Raw genomic sequence first — 15,592 nt, forward strand, 5'->3', positions numbered from 1 at the left:
GTTACATATCCCACGTGATTCACTGCCTGATAATTTTATTTTATTGTCTAGGTAAAGTTTAACTTTTCTTTTGTTCTACTTCTGCTTAAGCAACCACAACAGCTGTTAAACCTCAGTGGCAAAATAACTGCTTCAATAAATAAAAAGATGGGGAAGAAGGAGACTCTTTGACTGTATGGCATAATGTGTAGTTGAAAGTTAGGGAACATATTCAACACTGAAATGTAGGCAAAGAGATACGATAGACGAACAGGCAGACACGTTTACATTGTGAAAGGAATATACTGCTCCCAGCTCCCTGTTAAAAAGTTGCACAATATCTGCAATGCTCATTTAGCTTTATTTCAAGGAATATTTGCCAAATTTTACTTCAATGCATTTTTTTTTCATAGATAGCAATTTGATTCATGTAAAGAAAGAGAAAGCAATAGCAGGCGGTAATCTCAGGTCTTTGGCCATATCTTGAAGATGTCCAGGATGGTAGATGGAGATGGTATTATTTTCCAGGGCGGCTATACAAATGAGATAAAATAATAGGTTGTTCAGTTTATAGTAAATTTTGTTACATCAACCTGAAAATCTATCCTGCCCTTCTTTCTGACTTTGAAACACCTGTTCCTCTTCAGGTCAATGCTTTGGAATAACAAACAAATGTATCCCAATGTACATCTGTGGCATCTTTAATAGAGGAGAGTTTACTTACCGTAGACAGCATATCAGTCTCCCTGGACAGCCCCGCTTCCCACCATAGAAGGGGAAGTTTCCTCGACAGGGACGTAAAAGGCAGTGTCCTCCTGAAGGACGACACCGGCGTTGGGCATAACCTTTGAAAAGAAAAACAGTAGACATGGAAATGATAAGCGAAGATGCTTTTTTATTTAGATATTTTTTTCCTTCTAAGACCTCACTTTCTTCTACAGAATTACAGGATTCCTATGAATTCAGAAAGTTCACTCTGACCAAGGAATCCATTTCTGCTAATCTCCATTTAGTAGCCTCAATATATCATATATCAACACAGGTTTTAAACCTGGCCAGATTTGAATTGGCAGGTATGTTTGTATTAAAGTAGTATGGAGGAAATCTGTTTCACACCAAAGGAAGATGTTGCTGTGATATATTTCTCTCCATTATTACTAAGGATCCTTTTCTTGCTAAGAAATAATCCTGAATTATCATGGCTGGTTCTGTTGGGTGTTATGGATGGAGATGTTGAGTGAGAATAGTTAACTTTCTTTGAACTTCAAGATCTGGTTAACCTTTGGCATTCTTCCATTTCTCTTAATGCTTCTAACGCTGCTCTTCTCTGCTCTTGAAAAGCTGTGCATTTGTGACATTTTGCTGCAATATCTTCTCTTTTTTACAAATTGAATATAGATAGATTTACTAGAGAATTAATATTTAGTTTTTATTTATTTTTATCTCATCTGTACCTCTCAAAATAACTTAAGGTTGCAAACGTACCTAATACTCCTTCCTCTTCCTATTTCCATGAACACCAAGTAGCAGTCATAAGACATGATGAAAACTCTTTAATTTCACAGCGTATGGACATATTTAACCATACTTTCAACTGGGGAACTGTGACCATCCTAGATCAAGCCAAGTCCAAAAATATTAGATAATTCCTGGAAGCCCGAAGTCCAAAATTAGCTATTTTATTACAATAATAAAACCTCCATTTAAGCTTTGTAGGAAAATCAATGGCATATTTTTCAAATGTTTGAGGGCTCCCTCCACAGTGTTCAAAGTTATTTCTTTAACATTAACTAAAAGAAGAACTTAAAGATTATCCTGCTTTCAGTGACATTAAACTTGCTTAGAAGGGAGTCAGTTATCAGTCATTTCTCAATTATCAATAATTTAATTTCTTACCTGGTTCAGACAGGAATGCGAGGAAAAGGAATGAGAACAGCAGATAAAGGATCTTCATGTTGGGATTGGTTCTGGACCAAATGTATTTCTAGGATAGGACACAGCTCTCTATTTATGCAGTTATAATGATTGCATCACACTGTGAAATATTGCAACTACTCTTAAATGTAATTGGCCTTGTTGCATTTCCTTCTATTGAAACACTCCTGAGGCTAACTTGCAAAAGTCCTTGCAAGAGCAAGAGAGTTAGTGGAATAGTTACATGGTTCTGCTTATAGCTAAATTACTTTGGAATGATAAATGTTTGGCTCCATTATTGGTGGCCTGTATTAGTTATGTGTGGCTACCATCTATTAATACACACACACACACACACACACACACACACAAACACACACACACACATACACACACAAACATCTATCTATCTATCTATCTATCTATCTATCTATCTATCTATCTATCTATCATCTATCTACCTACCTACCTACCTACCTACCTACCTACCTACCTACCTACCTACCTACCTATCTATCTATCTATCTATCTATCTATCTATCTATCTATCTATCTATCATCTATTCAATCTGTCTGTAGTCTATGACTTATATGTTAGGATTTGGAGACACCTGGGTATCTGTACTCAGATTTCTTTTGGAAATATGATCTGGTGAAAAAATAGGAGATTTAAGCTCTTCACTTACAATGGCAAAGTTCATTGGCCTAAGAAGAGATATTGTGGATGGGGAGAATGAAAATGGTATATGGAGTGACTATGTGATTGAATCCACTCTTTTATTTTTTATCACTTCTATACTATGTGTTATCAAGAGAAGACACACATGGTGAAGTGGCTCATTCAGATGTTAGGTCTTATCATCATAGGTTTAGAAGGTTGAATATCCATTCCAAAAGCAAAAAACTGGAGAATCAATATAGATCAGGCTCATTAAAAGGTATACATTGACTTGGAAAGGAGGAAGGAAAAAAAACCCTCCAGATTTCAATGCCTTAGAGCCCTGGATTATTCCAAGATTTGGTTTCTGTGAAATGTGGATAGGTCAATATAATGTCTGCAGTTTTATGGCAGAAAATAATATCAAATAACTATTTTAAAAATGGTGAACAAATCTTCTACATATGGCTTCATTATTGTGAAGGGACACAAAAGCTGAGACATTTCCAGGAGTATTTTGCATAGTTAACTGCTGAGAATTCAGGGAGTTTACTTTATGCTCTGTTTGTATGAAGCTTGATCAGTAGCAACAAAGAGATTGCAGTTCTTTTGTCCTGCCTGAAAATCTATGGAAGATGAAAAATACATAGAAGGCACCCACCCTTTCTGGCAACACTTTTGGGTAGGTTTTTCTCACATACTTTTCCATTATTCTGAAGCCTCCCTGGATTCCCCTCAGCTCAGTGTGAGAAAGCCTCTTGGGAGGAGACCCCTGATGTTACCTCATTTGGGTTGAGAATGAAATGTCAGCTGCCATGGAGACTATAGAGATGTAGAGATGATTTCAAAGTGAAAAAATAATATCTCCACTGACCTAGTAACTTGAGGTCTGTCACACAACACAATTTTCAGACTTAGTTATACAGTAAACACAGCTGTTCAATATTTGCTTGGGACAACCTTAGCTGTGGATTGCCAGCTGAAGGAATATTGTAGTGAGATGGGTGACAAACAGCTCTAATAATTGAAAATAAAATATATTAACCTGGCAGAACAACACAGTTACCCCCATTTAGAATAGCACAGTGATGGCGAACCTTTTTTGGCTCGCGTGCCACAAGTGGGGGAGCGCAGGGGTGTCGAGTGTGGGCGTGCCGCACCCATAATGCAACTCGCGACCCCCCCTGTGCGCGTTTTGAGAATGCTTAAAACGACTCTCCGAGCAACCCGGAAGTGACTTCTGGGTTGCTCGGAGGGTCGTTTTAAGCGCTCCAAAGGCATCAGGGACGGTTCCTGAAGCCTCCGGGGGGGGGCGGGGGAGGCTCTTTTCGCCCTCGCCAGGCTCCTATAAAGCCTCTAGAGCCTGGGGAAGGCGAAAAATAGCTTTTAAAAAGGTGAAGTCAGCTGGCCAGCGCGCGCATGTGCGCTGGCCAGCTGACAGGGCAGCGCCTCACGTGCCCTGACAAATGGCTCCGCGTGCCACTTGTGGCACGCGTGCCATAGGTTCGCCATCACGGGAATAGCACATTCTTCACATCAGCTCTCTTATTCAACTACAAGAAAAGTTCTCTAGAAAAGGGACAACATTTCAGGCTGTATATTAGACTACTCCCTCTTTATCTCTCCCCCCTATTTGTGATACAGTTGCTCTGAGAAGGAATCCTAAGAGTGAGAGATGAGGACAAGAATGGAAAAGAAATCTACTCCAAGTTGCAACGATTTCTGTATTACATGGACTCTGCTGATAAAACTGATGTGAGCAATCAAGATGCAAAATATAGCTGCAGTGAAAAGGCATATTGAGACAGTCGTTCATGGAGTCAAGTTGCCTTGAGCCTTGTCATTGCAGGCAATGGGCAGGACTTGGGTTATTAATAGTTCCACTGCAATGAGAGGAAATGGTAGTTATTCAGCCACATCTGCCAAAGTTTGCCTTGAAGGTGGAACCCATTTCTGTGGACTATAGATGATTCCCACCACCCCCAGCTTTGCCACAGTCCCTTATGAAAGATGAAAATGGAGAATTAGAAGTTAATTAGCCAGGAGGGGGGGGTGATGTCACGATGATACGACGTGCGATCTTGGAGCTCCAAGATTCCCATCAATATCTCTGCTGCTGGACGGTCCCGTTGGACCTAAACCATACTGTAGAGACAGTGATAGAGAAGAGCACATCCTGCTGATCCCAGGGACATCACAAAGTCCCTGGTAGATCCAGGAGAAGCCATTAGGGCCTCCAGCAGACCTCTGCCAGGAAAAGCGGAGCTCAGGGAGGCTGCATGTGTGTCCCCCCCAGCTCCATTTTTACTGGCAGTTGTAAGTTGTAGGAGGCCATCATAACCGAAAATAGAGCTTGGGAGACCATTTTCTCTGGCAGAGTGTTTGTGCCACCATAGGCACCTCCCACATGACTGACCTCAAACTGGTCATGCCCACCATGGCCAAGCCCACCGTGGGCCCCCGAGGTCAAACCCAAGCCTGATGTGGCTCCCAATTACAATGAGTTTGACACCCCTTTGCTAAACCTTCTTTTCTTTTATCAAGACTCAACCTACGCTGATATTGAGTCACCAGACATTCATTCTTATTTTAAGTAGTGTCCCATGGTATTTAATTTGAGAAAAATACAAACTAAAGAATATATTTCCTGCTCCTATCCATAGTTTTAACGGATAACTTAAATTTGATTTTATACTACTTCTTCCCAGCAATCACATCAGCTGGAAGATCTCTGTGGCAAAGTAACCACTACAACTAATAATCAGAGGGGGAATTATGAGACTGTGTGAAATTAAAGCATAATGTGTGCTTGAAGAGCAGGTAACATCTTCCCAAGTATTATTGAGAGGATCCTTTAGGAGTCAGGTATGGAGGTTGGTGGTGGTGTGCAATGGGTGGGAAGTGGGTTAAGGAAACATTCCTGACAATGAATGGAAAAGTTGTTATCCAGCCACATCTCTTAAGTTTTGCCTTGAGGGTTGGGGTTTATTTCGGTGGACTACAGAAGATCCCCTCCCATTCAAATAGCGTTGATACAGGACTTCATAAAAGATGAACATGCAAAATTAGAAATTAATGAAACTCATGTAAAGGAAATAGTAGCAGATCAAGTGAGACTGAAAATGTTAAAATTGGCAGCTCTGGAGACAAAGGAAATCAATATTTAATAATGTAGTTCTTTGCTGAAAAACCACAGAAAGCAGTTAATGGGGCAACTGAAGTCAGCTGGAACTTCAAAAATGTCTTGAAACCTCTAAATTATGTTGAAGTCCTGCTATTACCCAAGAAACGGACCGTTGCCTGAAGTAATGAGAGTGTGTAGAATGAAGAAACCTCAGATACAAACTGTCTTGGTCTTTGGTAATCAAGTTAAGCTATGTAGAGAATAAGAAAATAAATGGAGACTATTACTTACATTTAGGTTTAGAAATGATTTAGGACCACTGCTTGAAAAGAAGCTGCCTACATTTCTGTGTGAAGAAATATTATATTAATATTATTCAGCAGTTGTTAAACAGCCATTTGAAGTGACCAGGGCTTTTATTTATTATTTATGCTGATGACATTTTGTTGTTTGGGACTAATGGTTAAGCTTGAGATATGGAACCTTTTAGTTTCAATTATCTCAGTTAACTTGCCGCATGGAAAGTGAAGCCATGATACAACACGCCATAATGTTTGGACAGTTTTCTTCTGTACTAACAGAATAAGAGACTAGGAAGGTACCTTGAAGGTCTTCTAGCGCAATCCCCTGCCTAGAAAGGAAACCCTATACTACTTCAAACAAATGGTTTTCCAACATCTTAAAAGCTTTCAATGTTGGAGCATTCACAACTTCTGGAGGCAAGTTGTTTCACTGATTAATTGTTCTAACTGTCAGGAAATTTCTCCTTAGTCCTGAGTTGCTTCTCTCCTTGATTAGTTTCCACCCATTGCTTCTTGTCCTGCCCTCAGGTGCTTTGGAGAATAGCTTGACTACCTCTTCTTTGTGGCAGCCCCTGAGATATTGGAACACTGCTATCATGTCACTCCTAGTCCTTCTTTTCATTAAACTAGACCTACCCAGTTCCTGCAACCCTCTTCATATGTTTCAGCCTCCAGTCCCTTAATCATCTTTGTTGCTCTTCTCTGCAATCTTTCTAGAGTCTCAACATCTTTTTTATATTGTGGTGACCAAAACTATATGCAATATCCAAGTGCGGCCTTATCACGGCATTATAAAGTGTATTAACACTTCATGTGATCTTGATTCTATTCCTCTGTTTATTCAGCCTAGAACTGTGTTGGCTTTTTGGGGCAGCTGTATCATACTGCTGGATAATGGATTGTCCATTAGGACTCCAAGATCTCTCTCACAGTTACTACTATTGAGTGGGCTACCACATATACTGTACCTGTGCACTTGGTTTTCCTTGCCTAAATGTAGAACCTTCCTTTGTCAACATTGAATTTCATTTTGTTAGATGTTTGTTACTGCTGAGACAGATTTTTTTTAGTATTGTGAATCGTTTCTTGGGAATTTGGCTTGGTAATTGCAGTGCTGTCATTTAGGCAATAGATGAAGTATTTTGTGCTGTTAGCATTTTTTATTATCTTGAGGTTTTTTTATCATTCAAAAGATGGAACTTAGTGCAAAGTTTCATGAGGACATTTTCATAAATGCTGTTTCCACCATATTATCCCTCAAATACATTTTTAAATCAACCAAATTAACCTCCTCTGTGATAGTGAGAAAAATTTGTAATGCTTCACTGTCTGAGGAGAGGGCAGTTTAATGCTTCCTCCTCCAAATCTCTCACAAAGCTGTTTGAATTTGATCCCTGATTATTCACACTGTAGTGCAAAGAATGTGAAGAGAACACCATAAAGTGTTAAAACCTGACCATTAGGATGTGGCATTTGTTTAAAAGTTTCCCAAATGTGTTTCATGAAAAACTATGTGACAGTCTGTGGAGATTCTCCATAGCAAGTTGATTACCCAAGTGATCATCCAGTAAGAGTCCAAGATCACTCTCACAGTTACTCTTTTTGAGCCAGGTCTCACCTAATCTGTATTTATACCTTTCATTTGTCCTTTTCTACTTGTCATTTTTGTCTTTGTCTGTCAGTCTGTTAGAGAGATCTTTGTTCAGCCATGTTGGTTTCTTCATGAATTTCTGTTTTTCCTTTTCAATGGTATTGTGCTGGACTGGGCTTTTATGGCTGTATTTTTCAGATCTTACCATGCTCCTTGAGTTTTTTTCCCCTTTAGGATTTTAGTCCATGGAATCTTTCCTAGGCTGTCTCTGAGTTTGTTAAAATCAGCTCTTTTAAAATTTAAGACACTGGTTGGATAATTTTTTATTGCTTGTGTTTATATTATATTGAATTATTGAATATTGAAATTACTGAAATAATATCCGTATTAAAGTTAACATAAAGAAAAAGAAGCATGTCATCCAAATCTCTAATTAAGTTGTTCCAATTCCAACAACTTCAGAATAACTGAGTTGAAAGGGACTTAAGAGATCATCTATTCCAACCCTCTGCTTAAGGCCCTATACTAGTGATGGCAAACCTATGGCACGCGTGCCACAGGTGGTACATGGAGCCATTTGTCAGGGCACATGTGGCGCTGCCCTGTCAGCTGGCCAGCGCACATGCGCGCACTGGCCAGCTGAGTTCACCATTTTTAAAAGCCATTTTTTTTGCCCCAGGTTCCAGAGACTTTATAGGAGCCTGGGGAGGATGAAAAGAGCCTCCCCTGCCCCCCCCAAAGGCCATCCAGAGGCTTCAGGGACCATCTGGAGGCTTCCCTGAAGCCTTCTGAACGCTTAAAACGACCCTCCGAGCAAACCAGAAGTCACTTCCTCTTTGCTCAGAGGGTGGTTTTAAGAGTTCCAAAGGCTTCAGGGACCATCCGGAGGCTTCCCTGACACCTTAGGAGCGCTCAAAATCCTGATGATGTGGTGATTACTCTGAGAAAAGAGGTGTTTATGAAGGAGTCACTTTAGCCTTGAGGAAGATTGCAGAGTGAATCAGAATACTTCAGTTTGCTCAAACTAAGGGTATGGCTAGCTGATGAGAGCTAAATAGCTTGATAGCTGATTTATTAATTTATCAGCACAAATACAATACACACACACACACACTGGGAATTGAACCAGTATGGGTATGGCTAGCTGATGAGAGCTAAATAGCTTGAAATAGATCTATACTATTCTCCCTTTATTTATTTATCAGCACAAATACAACACAAACATAGCAAAGGCAACATTAATAATAAAAATATGGTTTTCTGCCTGGATGGTATTCTGTAATGAGCCGAAGGACAGAAAGGGGGAGTAGTGAGCTCCCTCCCATATTTGGGCATACCAGGGGTTGTAACACAAATACATACCTATTTCCCTGGCTCAGCTGATAAGGAGGAGAGCCTGTGGCTTAGTGGCTAATATAACTGCTTAATATGTAATACAGCCCTGGTTCGAATCCCAGTAAGGGTATGGCTAGCTGATGAGAGCTAAATAGCTTGAAATGGATCTATACTAGTCTCCCTTTATTTATTTATCAGCACGCACACACACGCACACGCACACACACGCACGTGTGTGTGTGTGTTTGTGTTTGTGTGTGTTTGTGTTACAACCCCTGGTATGGCCAAATATAGGAGGGGGCTCACTACTCCCTCTTTCTTTCATTGGGCTCATCACAGAAGACCATCCAGGCAGAAAACCATATTTTTATTTTTAATGTTGCCTTTTTATATTTGTGTTGTATTTGTGCTGATTTATTAATTTATCAGCACAAATACAATACACACACACACACACTGGGAATTGAACCAGTATGGGTATGGCTAGCTGATGAGACCTAAATAGGTTGAAATAGATCTATACTAGTCTCCCTTTATTTATTTATCAGCACAAATACAACACAAATATAAAAAGGCAACATTAAAATTAAAAATATGGGGTTTTTTTACATACAGGAAAATATATTTATAGTTATGTGACTTTTTGGAACACTTTACACACACACACACACAAACACACAAACACACACACACACATACACACACACACACACACACACACACACACACTGTTCCATATATAGGCCACATAGCCATAAATCTATTTTCCTGTAGAGCAGGGGTCTTTATTTAAAAATTGGGCTATTTCAGCCAATACCTTTCTGAACTCTTGAGAGTTCTTCATAAACGAACTTATGAAGAATCCCTAGTTCTGAGTTCAAGTAATATTGGGCAGGTGAAGGAACTCATACAGAGTCACAGGAGGTGGTGGGCAATTGTGCAATTTTTTTGTCTCACTCCAAGGGAAGAGGAAAAAGGCTATGCCCCTTCCAATTGCCTAGAGGAAATTACCTTTTTCAGACTGAATTTTTTGACAGCTAAGCAGAAAAAGGAGCAATTGGTTGAAATAACCCTCTCTGTAATTAAGTGTGTGTGTTTGTGTAGGGGGCTGTTACTAGAAAAGCAAGTGCCAGTGCAATGGCCAAGGGCTTATTAAGTGAACTGGTGCTCAAATGGGGTTTCAGCAGTGAGGGAGTCATTTTGCAAAGCAAGCCATCCAATTAATAAGTAGTGCCCTGGACATAGAATTAAAATATCTGCTCCTTTTGGCCACACACACATCCTCTTTGACAGAAAGTATTGCAAAATCACTTGGCCAAACAAGTAGAAATAATTGATTGGGAATGGATAGATTACCAATCTTTGCCTCTAAGAGTCCCTCACTGGTGGAAACATTCTAGCAGAAGAGGAGACATAACAACATTTAACAATATTTGTCAAACATTTGATTGTTTTAAATATCTGATTAGCCCCCAAAGGCAGCAACAACAATCACTTGCACTTCCACATTCAGGCACAGGCTATGATCCCTCAAATCCTGGTCTTCTCTGCAGCATCCAGATTTTAGGTCAGAGAATCTTCCCTTTACACACACACACACACACACACACACACACACACACACACACACACACTATCAGGGCTTTCAGGTATCCAGTGAAAAGTCCTTAGAGGCTCTTTTACTCATCTCCCTCCCTTGTGTCCTTTCAGACAAGTTTCATGTCCTGTCATGATCCTGGTCTATGCCCTGGCATCAGACTCTGAATTTAATGTTGAAGTTGCTGCTCCAGGAGAACCTGTGGAATGTCAGCATCAAGAGACACCAAGTCAGGAATCACATGAGGCTAATAAAAAATAGGATCCACCGGAAAAACTGGAGCAGTCAGAGGAGTTTCACATACATTCCAAGTCTCAGAGTCAGGAAAGTGGAGAAAAGAAGAGAGCAGAAATGCCCTATGAGGTTGTCACAAAAATCCTTTTCCAAAAAGGCAATTGGATTTTCTTGGCTTTTTCTTTGAAAACATTATGCTTCTTATCCAAGAAGATTCTTGGGTGAGAAGTGAAATGGTTTCAAAGAAAACCCCATGAAAGTGCAGTTGCCTTTTGAAAATGAACCTTTGGGACCAATGTGACTTAGATGATTGAGAATCTCCATAGTTATAGAGTCCTATGATGTTTTTGCCAAGCAAGGAAATAAATCACTTGATTAATGAGAACTGGTTGCAGCCTGATTGTGATATAGCCTGACATAATATTCTGAATTTGGACTGACTGACAACCCTTTCCAGGCTCTTAGGACCTTGGACTAGATTTGGAAAATTCATCTGTGTGCTCCTCTTAAATAAAATGCTTCAAATAGCCTTGATACAGGACTTCATCAAAGATGAACATGCAAAATTAGAAATCAATTAACCACATGTACAATAAATAGCAGCAGACCAAGTGAGTCAGAAAATGTTAAAATTGCAAGCTCTAGAAGAAAGGAAATCAACATTTTATAATGTAGTTCTTTGCTAAGAAACCACAGAAAGCAGTTAATGGGGCAACTGTTTAAGTCAGCTGAATCTCTAAAACTGTCTTGAAACCACTAAATAACATTGAAGTCCTGCTATTGCCCAAGAAATGGACAATTAACTTAAGTAATGAGAGGGTGCATAATGAGGAAACCTCAGATACAAACTATTTTCATATCTGGTAATCAAGTTAAGCCATGTAGAATGTCTGTCCATAATATTCTGAATTTGGATTGACTGACAACCCTCTCCAGGCTCTTAGGACCTTGGACTAGATTTGGAAAATTCATCTGCCTGCTCCTGTTAAACATAATGTTGGGTAACAAAGATTTTGTTTCATGAACACTTTGGGATGTATCCTACAAAGGCTTGAGGGAAAATCATGGAAATAACCCATAATTTTACATTTTAATTTTACATGTAATTTTACATTTAATCTATATAATCTGCTGGCTCCCTCCCTGTGGATCCTCATGGAGATAAGATTGGTCCCCATTTTGACATTCTTTCACAAGGCCCTGAAGACCTTCTTTTGCCAATGGGCCAGGGGAGAACAACTCAATATTGTAATGATTTGTGAACAGTCTTAGTCAATCCTTTTTAGATTTTGGAATTTTTTTATTCTGTGTTTATTTTTTTTATAAATACATCATGGAGGTGAATATACCTAATTCTCCTGCCTTCACTATTTACCTTAATATCTTGCAGTAACTTGGGTTGTAAGAGAGTGACTGACCCAAAGTCACCCAGCTGGCTTCTGGCCTCAGGCAGGTCAAGAACACCCAGGCCTCCAATTTGCAGCCTAATACATGAACCACTACATCCCTCCTGGCTCTCTCTCTACATTTTTCTTTCTTTTTCTCTTCTGATATTATCTGTGTTATGTATTATTCCTGCTTTATTGACAGGAATAAGATCTGAATTTCAATAAACTTCTTGTGACTGAGTGAATGATTGTGTGAAGGAAAAGTTTTAAATAGTGAAATGGTGGGTTTGCAAATAATCCATGGATGGAAAACAGTTTATCTTCATGGCAGTACAAGTTTTCATCCAGTCTAAATAGCAAACAAGCCAAGCATTCAGTTTCCATCTGCATTTTGGGTGAGTGGATAAGTGGTTGCCTCATTTGCTTTGGCAACTGTGTTATGTCACCATAGAACAATTCTCCTATAGAACCCAGAGTTGCAGTAGCTCAGGGATGAAAATTGCAATCCCCATTTCTACATGTAATCTTGCATTAAGAAGAAACCGTTGATGGTCCTTGAGTAACCTTGAGTAATTTTTTTGTGTAAAGAACACAGTTGGCATATTCATTTGAAACTTATTTCAGTACTCTTCCTATCTTACTTCATCCAAGTATGATTTGCTACAGAAGAATGGTAGATGATGAAAAGGTACTAACGGTCCCTGCACGAAAGAAATTAAACCAACAAAGATCAGACCCCTTAGAAAGCCATTAATTAATTTGATTGACTTGGAAGAATAGGAAGAGAAAAACAGAATTTCACTATCTTGAAACTGTGAATTATATAAGGATTTTGGTTTCTAAGAAGTGTAACCAATCTCTTTGAAACCTTCAATTTTATGGTCAAAAAGAAAACCAACAGATTATTTTTCAAATGTAATTGAGATCTATAACATAAGCAAAATACATCACATGCAATCTTCTTTTTCTTCAGTAAAGGTATTCCTTTAGCCAGGTCAACTCCATGAGTGAATTGCATAGTTAACCAATAGGTGCCATGTATATGAGGAGCTTAAATTATTCCCTTTGTGTATGAAACCTGATGAGAAGAAACAGAGAGAGTAAAATTCTTTTCCTTTGACTAAAAAGAAAAGGAGGAGGAACATAGAGGTCATCCACCCTTTCTTGCAATACCATCCTATTGAAATTGCCATAGATGGCTGCAGTTGCGATGGGGATGCTTTGGGTTTAGTTCTTGGATTGAGGGTGTAACATAGTACTTTGTAGCAATTTGACAATGTGTTTTTCTAGATTGCTAGGTGTTTTCTTCTGCAAGGTGGCTTGTGTTGTATCTACCTGATTCTGGAAACAGATCCTGCCACCTTAGTGATTTCATGAATGACAGAATAACAGAAAAATAACAGAATACAGGATAGCAGATTTGGAAGTGACCTTGGATGTCTTCTAGGCCAAATGTTTGCTCAAGCAGAACCTATTATTTCAGACAAGTGACTGTCCAGTCTCTTTTTAAAAACCTCCAGTGATGAAACATCCACAACTTTGGAAGACTAGTTGTTTCTTTGGCTTATTGTTTTCACTGTCAGGAAATTTCTCCATAGTTTGACATTCTTTCTCTCCTGATTCATTTCCAATCATTGCTTCTCACCTTGCCTTCTGGTGCTTTGGAAAATACGCTGAGCCCCTCTTATTTGGTGGCAGCCCCTCAAATATTGAAACACTTCTATCATGTCCTAGACTAAACATGCCGAATTCCTGCAACTGTTCTTATATGATTTAGCCTCTAGGCCCCTAATAATTCTTTTAGCTCTTTTCTGCACTCTTTCCAGAGTCTCAACATTTTTTTAAGTATGTTGACCAAAACTGGACGCAGTATTCTAAGTATGGTCTACCAAGATGTTATAAAGTGGAACTAACACTTATCCCTCTGTTAATTCACCCCACGATTGCTGGGCTGAGAGGTGCTGGACTGAGAGGTGCTGGACCTAAATCTTGTCTTGGAAACACAATTGAAAGCATTGCCCAACCCTGCTGATCAACCTCTGATGCAACCACTAAATAAGCTCATTGTTTAATTGAATTTAAATTCTTTCTATTCAACAAATTGATGGGTCTCTCTCTCTGCTCCCTCCAAATCTGATATTTATTTCCAAATGACAGAGGAAGTATAGCAAAATAGAAATATCACGACCAACCAAAATGTGGTGCTAGGGTGCAATCTAACAGTTAGGATCCCACAGAATTTTTTTTGTTAAAATATTTATATAGCTATCTATGTGTCAGATAACTCTGGTTAGCTCCTAACAAAATCATTTTAAAAATTGTAAAACATAATCAAAACTTAAACCAATACTTGCATTTCTTTTACAAAATTAATTGAAATGAACACATTCCTTTTGTGTTTGTTTTTCTTTCATAGATTTGTTCGTGCTTGCTTTATGAAATGAAAGGAATTTTTTAAAAGTTTGTTCCAAATGTGACTTTCTGAGGTTTTTTTGAAGATATTTCATTTTTCATATATGAAGCAAACTTCTTCATTGAGAAGCGAAACATCTTCAAAAAAAAACCCAAAAGTCCAGTTGCCTCTTGAAAAAGCACCTTTGGGACAACCATGACCTGGATGACTGAGACAATCTATAAACATATATAAAAGGTTATTCTGCAATTTTCTGAAAGAATTTTTGTTTTCGGTCTAGGTTTGTCATGGTTTAAAAGATAATTTAATTGCCTTCCCCCCTTTTCTTGTATAATACATCATTCTCTTTTTATTGTAGACAAACTCAGAAATATCCTGATTTCTAATTTGCAAAAGGAACAGCACATCTCAAACAAACTCAGAGAAAAAATGAGAAGGATTCCATGGATGACAATTTTAAAGGGCAAATCAGCTCAAGCAGTTTGGGAAACTCTGAAAAACATGATTATAGAAGCCCAGTCCATATTAATACTACTAAAAAAGAAAACCAAGACAACCAAGAAAAAACAACATGGTTGCACAAAGAACTCTCAGATCAACTGACTGGAAAAAACAACAAGTACAAAAATTGGAAAGTAATTCAGAAAGCTAATGCTTTGAACAAAGTAAGACTTTCAACAAATGTCAAAAGCTATAAAATGTTTCTTTCAACAAATAAAAGAAAAGAAAAAAGTCAAACAAACAAATCTTTTCAGTGAAGTCTGATTCATAGCTGAGTTTTTAACATTTTATAAGATGATTTGTGTAACAAGTTAAATATTTACATCCCCTTATAAATTTGGACACTGTAATAAAGGAAAAAAAGAATACTTGAGGGAGTAGGGAATTAGAATTAGAATCTGTTTCCAGATAATAGTGTCCACAATACTATCCCTCACTTGTTGGCTGTGTGTGTTTGTGTGCATTAGGCCCTAACTGACTCACCCTCTGATCATTGATGATTTTATTGTGTAGTTTATCTAGTTGTTTATCCTGGTAACTAAAATCAATTTCATAA

The 15,592-nt window shown here is 38.6% G+C and overlaps 1 long non-coding RNA gene across 1 annotated transcript; it reads right to left on the bottom strand.

Moving 5' to 3' along the window:
• Positions 1-321: 321 nt before the first annotated feature.
• On the bottom strand, positions 322-1,972 carry LOC309387887. Its single transcript, XR_014174684.1, has 3 exons — positions 1,876-1,972; positions 704-824; positions 322-512 (listed from the first exon to the last, which is right to left on the bottom strand). It is a non-coding gene; the product is annotated as an uncharacterized lncRNA (long non-coding RNA).
• Positions 1,973-15,592: the final 13,620 nt, after the last annotated feature.

This window comes from Natrix helvetica (genome assembly GCF_964273705.1).
Source record: "Natrix helvetica genome assembly, chromosome: 2".
In the NCBI taxonomy this organism is placed as follows: Eukaryota; Metazoa; Chordata; class Lepidosauria; order Squamata; family Natricidae; genus Natrix; species Natrix helvetica.